The sequence below is a fragment of the Schistocerca serialis genome, chromosome 1 (assembly GCF_023864345.2).
Source record: "Schistocerca serialis cubense isolate TAMUIC-IGC-003099 chromosome 1, iqSchSeri2.2, whole genome shotgun sequence".
Taxonomy (NCBI): Eukaryota; Metazoa; Arthropoda; class Insecta; order Orthoptera; family Acrididae; genus Schistocerca; species Schistocerca serialis.
Window position 1 is genome coordinate 597,308,621 of NC_064638.1, and position 17,526 is coordinate 597,326,146.

Genomic DNA, 17,526 nt, shown 5'->3' on the forward strand with positions numbered 1-17,526 from the left:
CCCCTACGGCACTGCGTAGGATCCTACGGTCTTGGCGTGCATCCGTGCATCGCTGCGGTCCGGTCCCAGGTCGACGGGCACGTGCACCTTCCGCCGACCACTGGCGACAACATCGATGTACTGTGGAGACCTCACGCCCCACGTGTTGAGGAATTCGGCGGTACGTCCACCCGGCCTCCCGCATGCCCACTATACGCCCTCGCTCAAAGTCCGTCAACTGCACATACGGTTCACGTCCACGCTGTCGCGGCATGCTACCAGTGTTAAAGACTGCGATGGAGCTCCGTATGCCACGGCAAACTCGCTGACACTGACGGCGGCGGTGCACAAATGCTGCGCAGCTAGCGCGATTCGACGGCCAACACCGCGGTTCCTGGTGTGTCCGCTGTGCCGTGCGTGTGATCATTGCTTGTACAGCCCTCTCGCAGTGTCCGGAGCAAGTATGGTGGGTCTGACACACCGGTGTCAATGTGTTCTTTTTTCCATTTCCAGGAGTGTATGACCAATATTGGAACAATCTCAAACAAGATGTCGCAATACAGTAATCAGAGAAGCTTGTGCAAATAACACGAACGCCATTGATCCTACTGACTGACTCTCTCTAGGCTAGCAGAGTTGAGTATTTGTGGCGTCAAGGAGTGGCTTTGCTGTGTGACGTCACTGTAATCACCGAATCAGTCTCGATCTTTGGGACTTGTCAGCGGTCTTCATTTCTGCTGTATTTGCTTAACCAGTTTGTTTCAGTATCATAACAGCTTCATAAACCTCTAACAGGTGTTGGTGGCACCCTACTGGTACTTCTTGCGTAATGCTGCGAGAGTAAAGGAGGCAGTTGGTCTACACTTGCCTTAGACTTTTGTGCTGAGCTCGCTTGCACTCACGGACAAAAATGTTAATGTTGCATTCTTGGTGACTCGCTAGCCTAAATATTTATACGTAGCATCTGGCTTAAGCTGATACATCTGTGTTCCTGAGAATTACTGGTGGTTACAAAAGTTTTCTCTCCCCCATTCCCTTACTATCGGGATGCATAACAATTCAGAGAGAGAGCTTGCTTGTGATGAAGATATGAAGCATCTCTGAATCTGATAAAAATGAATTATTTATTTATCTTAACATAAACGTAATTGCAAGGATACTGTGAAACGTTTTTACAGTGAAAGTATTTCTAAAAGCAATAAAAAAAATGTTTACATAATGTAATTGAACAAAATAAGTAATACTTCACTGTGAATCAATGTCCCCGCCCCACGTGCAATGACTTTACTCATTCTACGAAAGGGCGGGAGCCCTATACATAATGTAGGTACAGCATACTATGTAAACAAGATCAGCAGTTCCAGTGAAATTCAAACTGCAGGTACAGTCTGGAACTGCGCGACCGCTACGGTCGCAGGTTCGCGTCCTGCCTCGGGCATTGATGTGTATGCTGTCCTTAGGTTAGTTACGTTTAAGTAGTTCAAAGTTCTAGGGGATTGATGACCTCAGATGTTAAGTCCCATAATGCTCAGAGCCATTTGAACCATTTTTTGAACCAAACTGCAGGATTATAAAAATAAGGCTGTTGAGAGCAATCTTTACTGCTGCGACTTAAACGATCGTCGTGGTATGCGGTTATAGACTCCCCCAGCAAGTTTCATTGTCCGTATATCTGGTGCATGTCCCTTGTAATTTATATTAATTTACATACTGGTAGTACTCTTGTTACGAAATGATTATTTCATAATAGAATAAAGCAATTTGTGCGATAGAATTCTCACAGACGAGATCCATGCAGAACAATTTAGTATTAAGTGAGTAGCCAGCAGTCAATCTGAGAACAGAGATCAGTGGTGATAATTTTAGATTTTGCTGCACATAAAACATTCAAAGAATGGCGAATTACGAGGAAAGTTTACAACAAGAAATCAACCAAAATCAATGCTTTCCGTTAGGGGATACCACCACGGAAATGCATGAACAAAATAGGTGACCGAGCATGGTGACACTGTGGTTAGCACACTGGACTCGTATTCGGGAGAACGACGGTCGAAACCCGCATCCGGCCATCCCGATTTAGATTTTACGTGGTTTACCTAAATCGTTTTAGGCAGATGCCAGTATGGTTCCTTTGAAAGGGTACGGCCGACTTCCTTCCCCATCCGACCCTAATCGGATGTGACCTGTGACCTCGCTGTTCGCTCCCCTCCCTCAAATTAACCAACCAACCAACAAAAAAGTTCAAATGTGTGTGAAATCTTATGGGACTTAACTGCTAAGGTCATCAGTCCCTAAGCTTACACACTACTCAAGCTAAATTATCCTAAGGACAAACACACACACTCATGCCCGAGGGAGGACTCGAACCTTCGCCGGGACCAGCCGCACAGTCCATGACTGCAGGGCCTTAAACCGCACGGCTAATACCGCGCGGCAATCACTTTGCATTTGACAGGGTAACACCATAGTTGCCTGTTATCTGACAGGACCATTCGCATCTTGCAGTCCACCGTAGAAACTCAGCACTGTTACTGTCTGCTCGACGTACTCTGTTTCCACTTTCGGTTCATCGCGGAAGGTCGCAAAGCAGTTCATCGCTTTAGTTCGGCTGTGAGGTACAATGCAATTTTAATCGCACTATGATGACATTACTCCCTCATAGGATAAACATTCCACGTTTCGAACACATAATGAGGATTCTATGCTGTCAAATAGGCGCAAATATGGATGAGGTAGCCAATGGAGTACATCGGAGGTTCATAAACATTTGAGAACCACACAAATACAACTCTAGATTGGCCACACCAGGATTCCTCATATGTCGATGCTGCTCTTGCTTTTTTTTGATGGGTCAGTGTGCACACATGAGAAGGGAAGCTACATGGGGAATGATATATCATTTTCGGTGTATCCGCAAAAACATAAACCCCACAGTGATGATACAATCGAGGTCTTTACCTCGAGATGATCTATTCTGCTGTATTTTGATTACTCCACTAAAACGCCATATTTGTTCTTCGATGACGGATAACTGAACAATGTATGACAACACACAAATTTATGTTTTGGGAAATAAGTATTGCATGCGTTAACATCGTAGCCATGGTCACCGATGGGAATCTGACGCAGCACAGAGTTGCGATTCCTTGCTGAAAACAATGCGACACTGTTCATCAGCAGAGAGGGCTTCCTGGTCGTAGCACCGCTCCAAGCAGCCGTTTGTGTTGGGTTGTTAACGGTAGTCTACGCATGTACAGTAATTACCTAGTCCGTCTAAGGCCAGTCTCCGATTATTGGTGCCGGATGACACGAAGTGGTGTGAAGGAGTTAGGATGTGCTTGGTGTACAATACGGCGATTGTCCCTTGCGATGGTCACAAGTGTTTGACCGGAACCTTAACGCCGCTTATGTCTCCTCTCACATTCCCATGCAGTCCAGTATCGGGCCACTGTCATATCCGAAAGCCCCACAAATCTGGATACTGCATGATTCGTCCAGACGGTCTAATATAGTCCCACGATGAGGCCGTTTGCTAGCTTCGTCAGTTGCTGATAGCCCTGCCTCGAACGAGTACACGGCATTTCCGTGTCCTTCACGGTGGTCATCCAACATCCGACGCTGTTTACGTCATTTATAAACCTTACTAGGACATGGTACAACACTAAATGCGAACAGCACTAACACTGTCGGGTTGCCGTTTATCTGCCACACAAAATTGCAATTGCCGACATTTACATACCCACAAATGGTGTGTAGTTGTACCAAGTTACTTTGACATCCAACCATATCTTCTCTGAATTGCCCTTTTTTTGTCAGGCAGTGTATATTGCAGTTATCTACCATATGTACGCAGTCGCAATATAATGGAAACTTGTTGTGTATGCACTCAAAGTCTTAGTCACATCTGTAAGAACAATAAAATGGAAGGTATTCTATCCTTGATGACGACATGTAAGGTATAATTTTGTATGACACCGAGTGTAAAGTGCCTGCAATCAAAGTGAAATTTTTTATCTACAATACTGCAGCGGAAGGGAGTATTTCAAAAAGACTTACCCGGATGCAATAACCGTCAATTCACTGAAACGCATCTGTTTTAATTTGACTCACGGAGTAAGGTGGCTGGTGAAGCCCTTTATGCCGCCCGTCATTCAATGTTTGTACCGGGTGAGATTTTGATACAGAGATAATTAGGATCGGTGCAACTGAAAGAAACATTCGTCCAACTCGTTGAGTTCATAACAAGGATACAGCTGAAATACGCTCAGAAATCGCAAAACAGAAAGGAAAAAATACAAAACGAGGAGAGCTGGAACTAAATTGTAATCTATTGTGTCTTCGAAAGAAAGGGGAATTGAGGTTACCGTAGCCAAAAGGAACACGTAGATCGCTGAATGGATTATTTCCCTGCAGCGACCGCCGCTGACAACTCCAGAACACCAGCTGAAGTTCAGACCTCGCAGCGAACTTCCTTTCCGCCTGCAAACGCAACTGACCCGCTGCTTTCTGTGCATAACCGACACGTCGGCTGCAGGCTTGATGGGAATTCTGCAGACCACGTCCATCAGTTTCCGCTCGGATACGGAGTGGCGGACGAAACAGGTTGTTGCACAACAGACAGCAAACCACCACTAGTCAAAATTGACTACATGTCAGGTTGGTTCCCAACGACGAGACCAAAGACATTTATTCTCTAAAATCCGTGTTCGCTCAATTACTGTTACTTGGGATACGGAAGTAGCACCAGTGAAGCTTCTTGGCACATTAAAACTTAGAGTCGGAACAGTTCTCTAACCTGGGACCTTTGTCTGCTACGGGTTTAATTTACTGCCGACTGAACTACCCAAGCACGTGTGTTTGCAGAAACTTCACAGTGAGGGGTAAGATTCTAACTTTTATATAGCTGATAGCGTTAGATTGTAGACATGTCATACCCCAAAAACCAGATTTTGTGGCAGATACAGAAAATTTGGTTCAGCTGGAAACACTGATAGTTCTGTGATCAATAGCTGTGTCAACGTAGATAACTTTGAAATCCAACAGGTAAAAAATTCCCGAGGCAATGAAAAATAGTCTTTTCATATTGTTAACACCATTTTGGATAACAACTTTTTTGAGATAACTGTCCTACACTATACCCTTACGTTATTAAATGACAGGGTATATATCGAGCTAATAAAGTAAAGTTAGGAAATAAGATAACTTTTAATCATTTACCATTTGTGTTGGGTCGTCACTGAAAATTTAAAACACTGAACTTAAAAAAAAAAACAGTCCAACTACTGATCAAATCCTGTCAGATTTTAATAAAAACACACGACAGTTTGAACACCAACTCTAAACATCATTAGCGTCAATACCTTCATGGACCCATAGCAAGAAAACTGTGCACCTGTGGTCTTTTTGTCACATAATTCTGTATCCACAGCTCATTAATAACCAGTATTCCAACAGTAGCAAAATGTGAGGAAAACATCAGCATGTTAGAAACAGAAGACTTCGCCATGTGCACGAAATTGTACAGGGCTCTATTATTGGCGATCCGAGGCTAAGGAATTACATGCAGTGGACTTTCGACGGACAAAATGTAACTGCTTTTGTATACAGGATGATTCTTATTAACGTTTAAGAACTCTGGAAGTGAAGTAGATGGCGTTGAGACGTAGGGTTGCAGACGTCAGGACATACCCTAAAAGTGGATGACTAATGACGAACTTATGATGTCACTAAATTACGTGAAAGAGAAATGTAGTCTAATCATGCCGGTATGGGGCAGTATTGTACGTCATTCCGTTAGGTTGCTCTGTTTTCATTCTTGCGAGAGTGAAATGTCATTGGTACAGTCATCGAAATTCCATGGACACTGGTTCAGAGTAGATTAAAACCATTTACTACCGTCGGCATATTAATGAATAAATAATGAACTGAACCATACATTTCTATTAAATCATGTCCTTAGTTAAGACCAAGAGAAAAAAATGCTAGTGCGAGAGTGAAAAGTCATCAGAGTAGTCAACAAAATTCTATGAGCACTGGTTCGGAGTAGATTAAACCAATCAATACCTTGAACATATACCGGGTGATCAAAAAGTCAGTATAAATTTGAAAACTTAATAAACCACGGAATAATGTAGATAGAGAGGTAAAAATTGACAGACATGCTTGGAATAACATGGGGTTTTATTAGAACAAAAAAAACAAAGTTCACAAAACGTCCGACACATGGCGCTGGACAGCAAAACGTCAGTGACTGCGTATGACAATCGTGTATAAAAGGAGCTGTAATGAGAGAGAGAGAGAATCAGATGCGCCAGCAGTCGCAGCATGTTCACGTTACCTGAAAAGGCGCTTTTAGTGGAGCTGTATTGTCAGAATGGGGAGTGTGCTAGTTCAGCGTTACGATCCTATCCCCATAAGAAAGGGATTCGAACGGGTAAAAGTCCTTTGACAAATGCAGCTGTGGCGAGAATGATTTCGAAGTTCGATGCCACGGGTTGTTTAGACGATAGACCCGGTAGTGGCCGACCGAGCACAAGGCGTAATGCTGCTGAGACAGTTCAGGAAGAAATGGAGACTGTAGAGGGTTCGTCTATGCACGGGGAAGTCAGCGCTCGTGCAGTCACACGTCGCACCGGCATTCCATACACTACTGTTTGGTTGGCACTTAGGCCTACCCTCCGATGCTATCCGTACAAAATCCATCGGCATCATGAACTGTTACCTGGCGATTTAGTGAAGCGGAGGGCATTTGCGGTGTGGGCGTTTCAAAAGATGGCGGAAGATGACGATTGGTTGAGTAACGTGTTGTGGACCGACGAAGCTCAATTCACGCTATGAGGGTCTGTCAACGCCCACAGCTGCAGAATTTGGGCTACCGAAAATCCTAGAACTGTCGTGAAAACTCCACTGCATGACGAGAAAGTCACGGTATGGGTTGGATTTACCACATCTACCGTTATCGGGCCTTTTTTTCTTCGAGTACATGGGTGATTCTGGTTTTGTGACTTCTACCGTGACGGGTGAGACGTACGCCGATATGTTACAGAATCGCATAATCCCTAGCCTGGCTGATACCGCGGGACTGCTACGGTCGCAGGTTCGAATCCTGCCTCGGGCATGGTTGTGTGTGATGTCCTTAGGTTAGTTAGGTTTAAGTAGTTCTAAGTTCTAGGGGACTGATGACCACAGATGTTAAGTCCCATAGTGCTCAGAGCCATTTGAACCATTTTTGAACCTGGCTGATAAACACCTGCTGGAACGTACGATGTTTATGCAGGATGATGCTCCACCCCATACTGCTAGACGCGTGAAAGATCTCTTGCGCGCGTCGTTTGGTGATGATCGTGTGCTCAGCCGCCACTTTCGTCATGCTTGGCCTCCCAGGTCCCCAGACCTCAGTCCGTGCGATTATTGGCTTTGGGGTTACCTGAAGTCGCAAGTGTATCGTGATCAACCGACATCTCTAGGGATGCTGAAAGACAACATCCATTGCCAAAGCCTCACCATAACTCCGGACGTTCTTTACAGTCCTGTTCACAACATTATTCCTCGACTACAGCTACTGTTGCGGAATGATGGTGGATATATTGAGCATTTCCTGTAAATAACATCATCTTTGCTTTGTCTTACTTTGTTATGCTAATTATTGCTATTCTGATCAGATGAAGCGCCATCTGTCGGACATTTTTTGAACTTTTGTTTATTTTTGGTTCTAATAAAACCCAATGTTATTCCGAGCATGTTTGTCACTTTGTAACTCTCTATCTACATTATTCCGTGATTTATTCAGTTTTCAAATTTATACTGACTTTTTGATCACCCGGTAAATGAATAAATAATCGATCTGAACGTGGCTGTTATTCTATTGTTCCAGTGGCCAGAAGCAAAAGTAAACTGTTTCAAACAGAACGTTACGCTCATTACAAATGCGGAACTAATAAATATCAGAAACAGAGATCAAATAGTGTTTGCTACCTGCATAAACTCACTGCTTTGATGAGTTAATTACAGCGCGATGGGCGTTTAACTGTGGAGAAAGTTTATTAATTTTGACTGTGTGTGCCTTGCAAACTATTAGCCAAACAATTGCTTGTCACTAGTGCGCTAAAAAAAAAAAAAAAAAAAAAAAAAAAAAAATCCTTCATAACACAACTACGCTGACACGCACATTCGGATGACTCGTCAGGCTTCCCTAGTAGTGTACAGTAGTACATATCGCCTTCGGCAGTGTTACATGAAGCTGGTGCACTACAAATAAAGTCACATATTGGTGAAATCACACGTTCATACGATTTCACACCTGAATCGAGTATACTGTTTCCACCGACAACAATGACGTAAGAAGGAACTCAGGCTCGAGTAGGATAATGATATGTAAGCAAATAATTCACTTCTATTACAAAGGTATTATCCTATTATTCGACGTGGTTGATTCCGGGGAACAACTGAATTGTGGGTAGCCGGACAAGAGCCTTAATCGCTGTGCTCCGTCGCTCATTTTCATTGGTTCTATGCGACATACTACTACATAAGGTAAATCATAAATACGGTTACACAGTTTATAGAGAGATGAGCTACAGTAGTATCAGAAAAGAGGTCAATACAAAATATTTTCATTTCTATCTCATTTATGAAATACCCTTTTACGAAAGGAAGGACTGAAGAATACTAATTAACGTCCGGTCGTATATGATGCCTTCAGAGAGGGATCATAATAAGGGATTAGTACGGAGTAGGGATGGAAGTCGACCGTATCCGTCCATAGGAGACATCCCAATATTTGCCTTAAGTGATTTAGGGAAGTCACAGAAAACCTACATCTGGATGGCCGGACAGGGATTTGAACCATCGTCCTCCCAAATGCAAGTCTGACACTAATTGTACCTGGCGCGCCGATTGAATTTGCGGGCTCAACACACTTATTGGCTGTCTTCATACTCAATTAACTCGCAAACGGCGGAACGTATCGAATTTTTTTCTTAACATTTATTTCTCAGCACAACCTGGCTTGCAATTACCGTACAACGTTTTCAGACTGTTTATGGCCACCCTGTATAAACACTTTTTAAACCCAAAGGCAGTAACCAATAACAAAACCATGGGTTATAATAAATTCCACAGATAAAGCCCGCAAAACCAGTTATAATTTAACAGAATTTTTTGAACAATCTAGCTAGGTAGCTATAGCTATTATGATTGAAAGTACAACTACAGCTAGACAGCCTTGCGGCGGCACTGAGAGAGCAAATTTTACACTGCTGGCCATTAAAATTGCTACACCAAGAAGAACGGGTATTCATCGTACAAATATATTATACTAGAACCGACATGTGATTACATTTTCACACAGTTTGGGTGCATATATCCTGAGAAATCAGTACCCAGAACAACCACCTCTGGCCGTAATAATGGCGTATTGTGACGAGACAGTTGCTCGGCTACCATTGACCAGACGTTTTCAGTTGGTGAGAGATCTGGAGACTGTGTTGGCCAGGGCACCAGTCGAACATTTTCTGTATCCAGGAAGGCCCGTACAGGATCTGCAACATGCGGTCATGCATTAACTTGCTGCAATGTAGGGTGTCGCAGCGATCGAATGAAGGGTAGAGCCACGGGTCGTAACACATCTGAAATGTAACGTCCACTGTTCAAAGTGACAGAGACGTGTAACCAATGGTACCCCATACCATCACGCCGGGTGATACGCCAGTATGGCGATGACGAATACACGCTTCCAATGTGCGTTCACAGCGATGTCGCAAAACACGGATGCGACCATCATGACGCTGTAAACGGAATCTGGATTCATCCGAAAAAATGACGATTCGCCAATTGTGCACCCAGGTTCGTCGTTGAGTACACCATCGCAGGCGCTCCTGTCTGTGATGCAGCGTCAAGAGTAACCGCAGCCATGGTCTCCGAGCTGATAGTCCATGCTGCTGCAAACGTCGTCGAACTGTTCGTGCAGATGGTTGTTGTCTTGCAAACGCCCCCATCTGTTGACTCAGGAATCGAGACGTGGCTGCACGATCCGTTACAGCCATGCGGATAAGATGCCTGTCACCTCGACTGCTTGTGATACGAGGCCTTTGGGATCCAGCACGGCGTTCCGTATTACCCTCCTGAACCCACCGATTACATATTCTGCTAACAGTCTTTGGATCTCGACCAACGCGAGCAGCAATGTCACGATACGATAAAACGCAATCGCGATAAGCTACAATCCGACCTTTATCAAAGTCTGAAACGTGATGGTACGCATTTCTCCTCCTTGCAGGAGCCATCACAACAACGTTTCACCAGGCAACGTTGGTCAACTGCTGTTTGTGTATGAGAAATCGGTTGGAAACTTTCCTCATGTCAGCACGTTGTAGGTGTCGACACCGGCGCCAACCTTGTGTGAATGCTCTGAAAAGCTAATCATTTGCATATCACAGCATCTTCTTCCTGTCGGTTAAATTGCGCATCTATAGCACGTCATCTTCGTGGTGTAGCAATTTTAATGGCCAGTAGGGTAGTTAAGGTCAGTCTTGCAACGACCATCCACGGAAACACATACGCCTCTCTGCTGGAGAGCTGAAAGGCTCTTCTTTTAAGATGTTTCCCACCAGATTAAAATACCTTCATTTCTTTGTTGATGGTGCATTGAATGAAGTACACGTAGCTGCTAGCGTTTTACTCACTGCTGCCTTCGGTCTGCCGGTAATTCGACCTTCAGACTTAGCATGTTCTAAACCAAGTCTCTTCAGCTACGGAATGCCGGAAGTTGGAAGCGTGTGTCTCAATTTGGCAGGAGGCAGGCAAGGACAGCAGGCTTCAAATACAACACAAAGAAAAACATTGCTGTGTCGGCATCGATGCACTTGAATCACGGTTACTAGCGGTTCTACGGTTGGTTAGGGTTAAAGCCACTAAGCGAAGAACGTTCACTGAAGCCGACACTGCGCAGGCACCGGTCTTAAATCGGCAAAGGGGAATGCCGCAAGCACTAACACGAAGCCATAGCATTAGTTGATAGATTATAGCGTGCAAATATACAATGGAGCGAAGACTTCTATCGATAGTAGGTTGAGAGCCGAAAAGCGGCGCAGAAACAGTGTAGTACATCCGAAGTAGCAGCGGAGAAACGGGAGTGAGAGATAAACAGTTCTTGCTTGTCAGGATAAGCTCGAGTATTCTTTGGGCGTTTTTGGTTTCGTATATCGCTTAGCAGACAGGAGTTACATATAGAAAAGCCCTGTTAATTTATTCAGCTTGGACAGTCATTCAGGAGCGCATTCGTCTGTGGCACGCTTTTAGTGTCAGCTCGTGCTATGCCCACTTGTAGCGGCAATTGAGACAGCACAGCCTGCAGGGTACGCGTGCTGATGGGAAGTGACGTGCTGTACTGGTGTTGTAACACCCCACCCGTCACTTACCTGGTTTTGGTGTGTGTTCACCCCAGGTAATTGACTAACAGATCTACAGAGAATGCAAAACTGCCGCAATGTCGGATAACGCAAAGAAAGTAATAAGGCCCTCTGACTCCTGATTTAACTGCGGTGGCAGTGTTGACATTAATTGATTCAGAATTGATCCCTTTTAATTAAGAAGGGGTGCACATTGATGTTATATTCAGCTATTGAACACCAGATGCAAATGTTGAACATCAAATTAATTAAGAAAGTGACCTGGGATTTGAACTACTTGATTGAAAACAGATGCAGTCGATTAGCACAGATTTATTTTAACTCACGACTTTCAATCATCACATTACATGACTCTCCTAACAATAAATTGCGTTTGTGTGGAGTAAAGCGAGATAAATCAAAAGTAATTCCTATCGACTGACCCAGGCGTAATGCGAAGTGCGAGAAGAATTCTAGAATACACGGCCCATGAAACCCTCGTGGAAACTTTGCCGACGTGATCCAGCAAATTAATCAATGGCCGAATTGGGCGCAATATCACCGAATTCTGCGTGGCGGAGCGGTGTCGTTGTGCGGACGTCGGCTGACCTCGTGGTGCTGCAAAGCTGCGCTCATCTTCTCACTCCTAGCTATCTTGCTCAGTACATAGTTCAACCAAAATTTCATATCTCCAACCTCAATCGCTCCGTTTGCTAAGTCCTAAACTGCAGAGATGCTCACTCTTTCTCAGGCAAGCTGAGTAAAGAACGCCATGTCCGCACTCTAGGCAAGCTCTGAACGGAAGATTTCTACAGAGACTTCTCACAGTATGCTCTTCGCCTCGGTTTCCCCTCCAGCAAAATCACTTACGCCAATTGCAGCGCAAGTCGCGTTAATTATGCGTCGCTTCCCAGTGTTGACCAATACCTGCTCTGGGAAGTGAACAAATTCCCACAAAATTTCCCTTCTTCTCAACTTCTGCTATATAGCTCCTCCCAGGCCACCCATGAAGGTTAGTGTCTGCACAGACACCAAGTTTTCCGGAATTCTGACTCCCAGGAGAGTACTTCCAATTCCTTGGTCCTACGTTCCCATCAGAGGCCGGTGTATTTCATGCTGTCGCTCTTCACCTGATTTACTTCAGGCTCTGCGGACCGTGAATTCACCGTGAAGTTGCTATAGTCACGAACACGCATATTTTGACCTCTGTTGACCGCTCCACCGTGGCTTTGCGTGGCTTTCTCGCATGTTTCACAGAAAACAGGATGACGGACATTTATCAACAGGCATAAAGTTCTCCATCTGTTTCCCGGTACATCAGCATGGGGTCGGGGTTAACCACCCATGCTGTCACTCATCTTAAGGCGGCTGGAGGCCGTGCCGCATTGCCGCTTTCTCAGAGCTTGAGCCGCCCTGACCTGCCTATTGTCGCTTCCCTTCACTGTTCCCCATCTGGCCACAGTCAATTCTAAATACTTCCTTGGGGTAAACTAGCGTCCAGTAAATCGACTTGTTTCCACAAAGTTTTCATGTCGTATGAATTACTTTAAAACCATCACCCGACATTAATTATTCCACTACATCCATACTATACCCTCTACAAGATGCATTGTGCCTTGTCAGTCATTTTGTTCAGCCCTACTGTTCGCTCAACGTGAGTTAGGTGATCTTTAATGACTTCATGTAAGGGGCATAGTTCTTGCCATCTTACAGTGTCATCGGCAAAAAAAAAAATGGTTCAAATGGCTTTGAGCACTATGGGACTTAACTTCTGAGGTCATCAGACCCCTAGAACTTAGAACTACTTACACCTAACTAACCTAAGGACATCACACACATCCATGCCCGAGGCAGGATTCGAACCTGCGACCGCAGCGGTCACGCGGTTCCAGACTGTAGCGCCTAGAACCGCTCGGCCACCTGGCCGGCAGTGTCATTGGCACACCACGTTGAGTCGAAAGTGGCGGCCAAGCACTGTCGTTGCCGCGATGCGTCTTCTCCATTGCGACAGATTGTGGCGTTATCCGCTGTCAAGTTCTGAACCAATGGCTGGGAAGCACTGAGAAGCAACTGGCGTCCGCAGCTTTGGCAAGTGGTCCACAAAACACCTTGATCGACTAGATATAGAACGATCATATTCACAGGATATGTACATTAGTACGTTTTGCACAAATGGTTAACATTTCAGTCACCTCGGTCAGCATGTGTCGTGTTGCCTAATAGTCATAGGTTCCATCATTGGCCCTGATAACTTGTTCCATGCATGATGGCATCGATGTGTGTAAGGCGCCAATGGTGTCCTATAGTACAGCCCACTGTGTTGCATTCACCTGGTTTCAAAGTTATACTGTTGTGATTGGCACCGTGTGACTGCGCTGCACCTGTCGTTTCACCATATCCTACAGGTTTTCGATTGGCGATAAGACTGGTGATCTGGCGGCTCAGTACAAAATGCTGACATTCTGTGACACTATAAGGCACGTGTTCGTGCAGCAACATGTGGTCGTACATCGTCTTGCTGAAAAATTGCGTCTAGAATGGTGTACAGAACGAGTGTGACTGTGAGTCGCAGGATGCCATTTCACGAAGGTCATACTGATCACAGTGCCCTGGACACGCACAAATTGTGATTTTTGGTTGTATCAAAGAGCACCCCATACTATAAGGCCGGACAAACTGATGGAACTCCTAAGGAAACATGGAGCTGACTGGAGGGATAGAAGGCTAATTAGAAATTTATACTTGAACCAGAGAGCAAGAGTAAGAATAGGAAGTGTGATGATTGAAGAAATTGAACTGGGAAGAGGTGTAAGACAAGGTTGTTGTTTATCACCAACACTTTAAATATATATCTGGAGAAAATTATTAGTGAAAGTTTTGACGAAAGAACGTCTCCTTTATGTAGGGGGTCGGAGAGAGAAGTGTATAAGATACGCAAGCGACATGATTGTGATGGAAGAGAGTGCAACAGAGATGGAACAAATGTTAGATGATCTGAAAACAAAATTAGAAGAATATGGAGTGAAGATTAACAAGAAGAAAACGAAAAGCATGGTAATTGGAGGAAAGGGGAGAAAATGTCGTATGAAAATATGGGGAGAGGAAATAGAGCAAGTGAATAACTTCAATTACTTGGGAAGTGTTATAATGGTTTATATGTATTGCTCAACAGAAATTACGAAAAGAATTGCAATAACAAAAGAAGGATTCTAGAGGAAACGGAAATTACTTTGTGGACCAAAGATCTGAGGAAAATACTTGCCAAATGTTACATCTAGTGCGTTGCACTATATGGTGCGGAGACCTGAACATTGAGGAAGGAAGATGAAAGAAGACTGGAGGCACTAGAGATTTGGATATGAAGAAGAATAGAAAAAGTGAAATGGGAAGACCGAGTAAGGAATGAAGAAGTGTTAAGAAGAAAGAAACATGCTGGAAGTAATCAGAAAGAGAAAACGGAACTGGATTGAACATTGTATGAGGAGGGACTGTTTATTGAAGGAAGGAATAGAAGAAGTGGTGGAAGGAAATGGGGGAAGAGGAAAAAGAAGATATTAGATGCTGGACGATATCAAAGGAGGCAAATATTCAGAAATGAAAAGACTGGCTATGAACAGACAAAAGTGGAAGAGGCTTAACCTATGAGAAGACTTGCCGTAAGGCAGAATATCATAGTACTACTACAAGGCCTTGAGGTGGCACTGTATGTTTTGTGCCAATGCAGTCACTGTTACGCCGTCCCCAAGTATGTGGCTAACCAAAATCCGACCATCATTTTCAAACCCGGAATCGTCCACCCGCCAGGGTAGCCGAGAGCGCTAGTGCGCTGCTTCTTGGACTCGGGTAGGCACTCCTCGTTAATCCGCCTCACAGTTTCGATCTGGGGGCCGGTATGCCGGCCAGTCTGGATGTGGTTTTCAGGCGGTTTTCCATATCTCGCTAGGTGAATATTGGGCTGGACCCCACCTTCCACCTCAGTTATACGACTTGCAGACATTTGAAAAAAACGTTCCCACCCTTCCATGGCTTACACTAGACGCAGACAGCTGGGGTACACTAATTCCATCCTGGGGGGTTCGGGGTGGTGGCAGGAAGGGCATCCGGCCGCCCTCTGCAACTAACACAGCCAAATCAACAGGAACACAGCCGACCCCACAATGGCGTGGGACAAAGGCCCCAAGAATGAAAAAAAGAAAAGAACCTGGATTCGTCTGGAAACACTATCTGATGCCATTCCTGTCGCCAGTGATCTCGCTCCACACATCATTGCCGTCTAGCATGTTTCTACATATTCGTCAACGGTAGGCAGAGAAGTGGACGACGCACAAGAAACCCTGCCGCAGTAAACGGCAACAGACTGTCATCTCTCTTAATGTACAATGTGCTAAACTCGTCCACTGTTGCGCCAGAGACTAGGCGGACGCAGGTCTGTCCTGCAATGCCATTCGGATGAGTTGTCGATTTTCTCGGAGGGTTGGTCTGCGTCATGCGACCCTACCCATTTCGTCGTGCTCTGCGGCCTTAGGTGAACCATTCTTCACACAGTCGTTGCACTGCCGAAGCACTTCGCCATACACGAGCAGCAGTTTTCCGGATGGATGCATCACATTTTCTCAAAAAATGGCTCTGAGCACTGTGGGACTTAACTTCTGAGGTCATCAATCCACTAGAACTTAGAACAATTTAAACCTAACTAACCTAAGGACATCACACACATCCATGCCTGAAGCAGGATTCGAGCATGTGACCGTAGCGGCTCCCCACGTCGGAGGTTCGAGTCGCCCTGGGGGACGGGTGTGTGTGTTGTCCTTAGCATAAGTTGGTTTAAGTTTGATTAAGTAGTGCGGAAGCCTTGGAACCGATGACCTCAACAGTTTGGTCCCATAGTACTTCCAACAAAATTCCAATTTCACGGTACGATTCGCTTATACTTCCGCGAGGCATTCTGCGCATCTGCTCAAGTCACACTGATCCATTACCTCCGGTTTATAGCAACAACAAGACCCGCAGGCACATTTTACCGGTCTGTCCTATGTCTAGTCGTTCAAGGTGTTTGTCCTCAACTTGACTGTACTTAACGGCACTCGAAAGCTGCGGCTAACAGAGTCGGCCGTGTTTCTTGTCCAACTGACCGAATAACGACGGCTTGGCTTTATCAGGATTAATAGCTGATGCTCTCTGCTGACTTTGCATTGGTGGCTGTGTCGGTGTGTAACGCCCAACACTCTGGAACACAGGCAATGACAGAAGCAGTCATAAGCGTCTGTAGGTCGTCCTGTAGAAACTTACTTGAAAGCTGGTCTGATGGCATGGGTAGTTGCTTTTGCTGATCGCACGGTTCAGTGATCAGTGCTTCCTCTCTATGGCTCTGATCTGGTTACTGCTCTGGGCTCCACCTCTCTACCAAGTTCTGTTATACTTTAAAACCCTTACAGTAGAATGACCTAGAAGGAATTTAGAATAGCTATTAATGTAAAGTTTGTGGGAGCATCACTGTATTCTAACCATACTAACCATATGTTCTAACACCTAAACCTTTAAATGAAGTGTTCTGAAAGTCTTTTAAGGTTGTTGCAGGGTGGGATCTACTGAGATATAACTGTTAACAAATAATTCGATACATTGCGCCATTTCCGATTTAAAGTCTGGAGTTAGCCAGTCAGGTCGTAGTGTACACAATATCAAGAGCCCTGCCGGAGACAGTGTCGCCCAACCTGTTTTTCGTTTGGTTTCCTAACTAAAATTTATGACTTCCGAAAGTGGCAAATTGTGACTCATAATGAGCATTTAAAGAAGTGGTAACTCACGGATCCACAGATGTCTGTGCGTTATCGCATTTTAGCACAAGCAAGTTCTTGAATTTTGGAGCACATTACGACCTGATTGGCTACCGTAAATGCAAAATAGCTCAGAAATGCCGCAAATTATCGATTTTTTCCTTAATAGTTATTTCTCAGCACAATCTCCCCGGCATCGCCCATACAAGCTCTTCAGACTGTTTCTGACTACTCAGTATTTATGCAAAGGGATCATCTAAAAGGCGTGTATTCTGTAGCACAGTAAGACACTCTTACCATTCGAAATGTTTCAGCCACTGAATTGGTGTTGGAGCAATAATAAGAACTGTTTCTCGGGGTACCACAAACAGTGTCTGCTTTAC

General features: G+C 44.8%; 1 protein-coding gene across 1 annotated transcript in view; it reads left to right on the forward strand.

Moving 5' to 3' along the window:
- LOC126417731 (odorant receptor coreceptor-like) overlaps window positions 1-17,526 on the forward strand; it is an 89,740-nt gene that overhangs the window by 71,138 nt on the left and 1,076 nt on the right. The window lies entirely within an intron of this gene.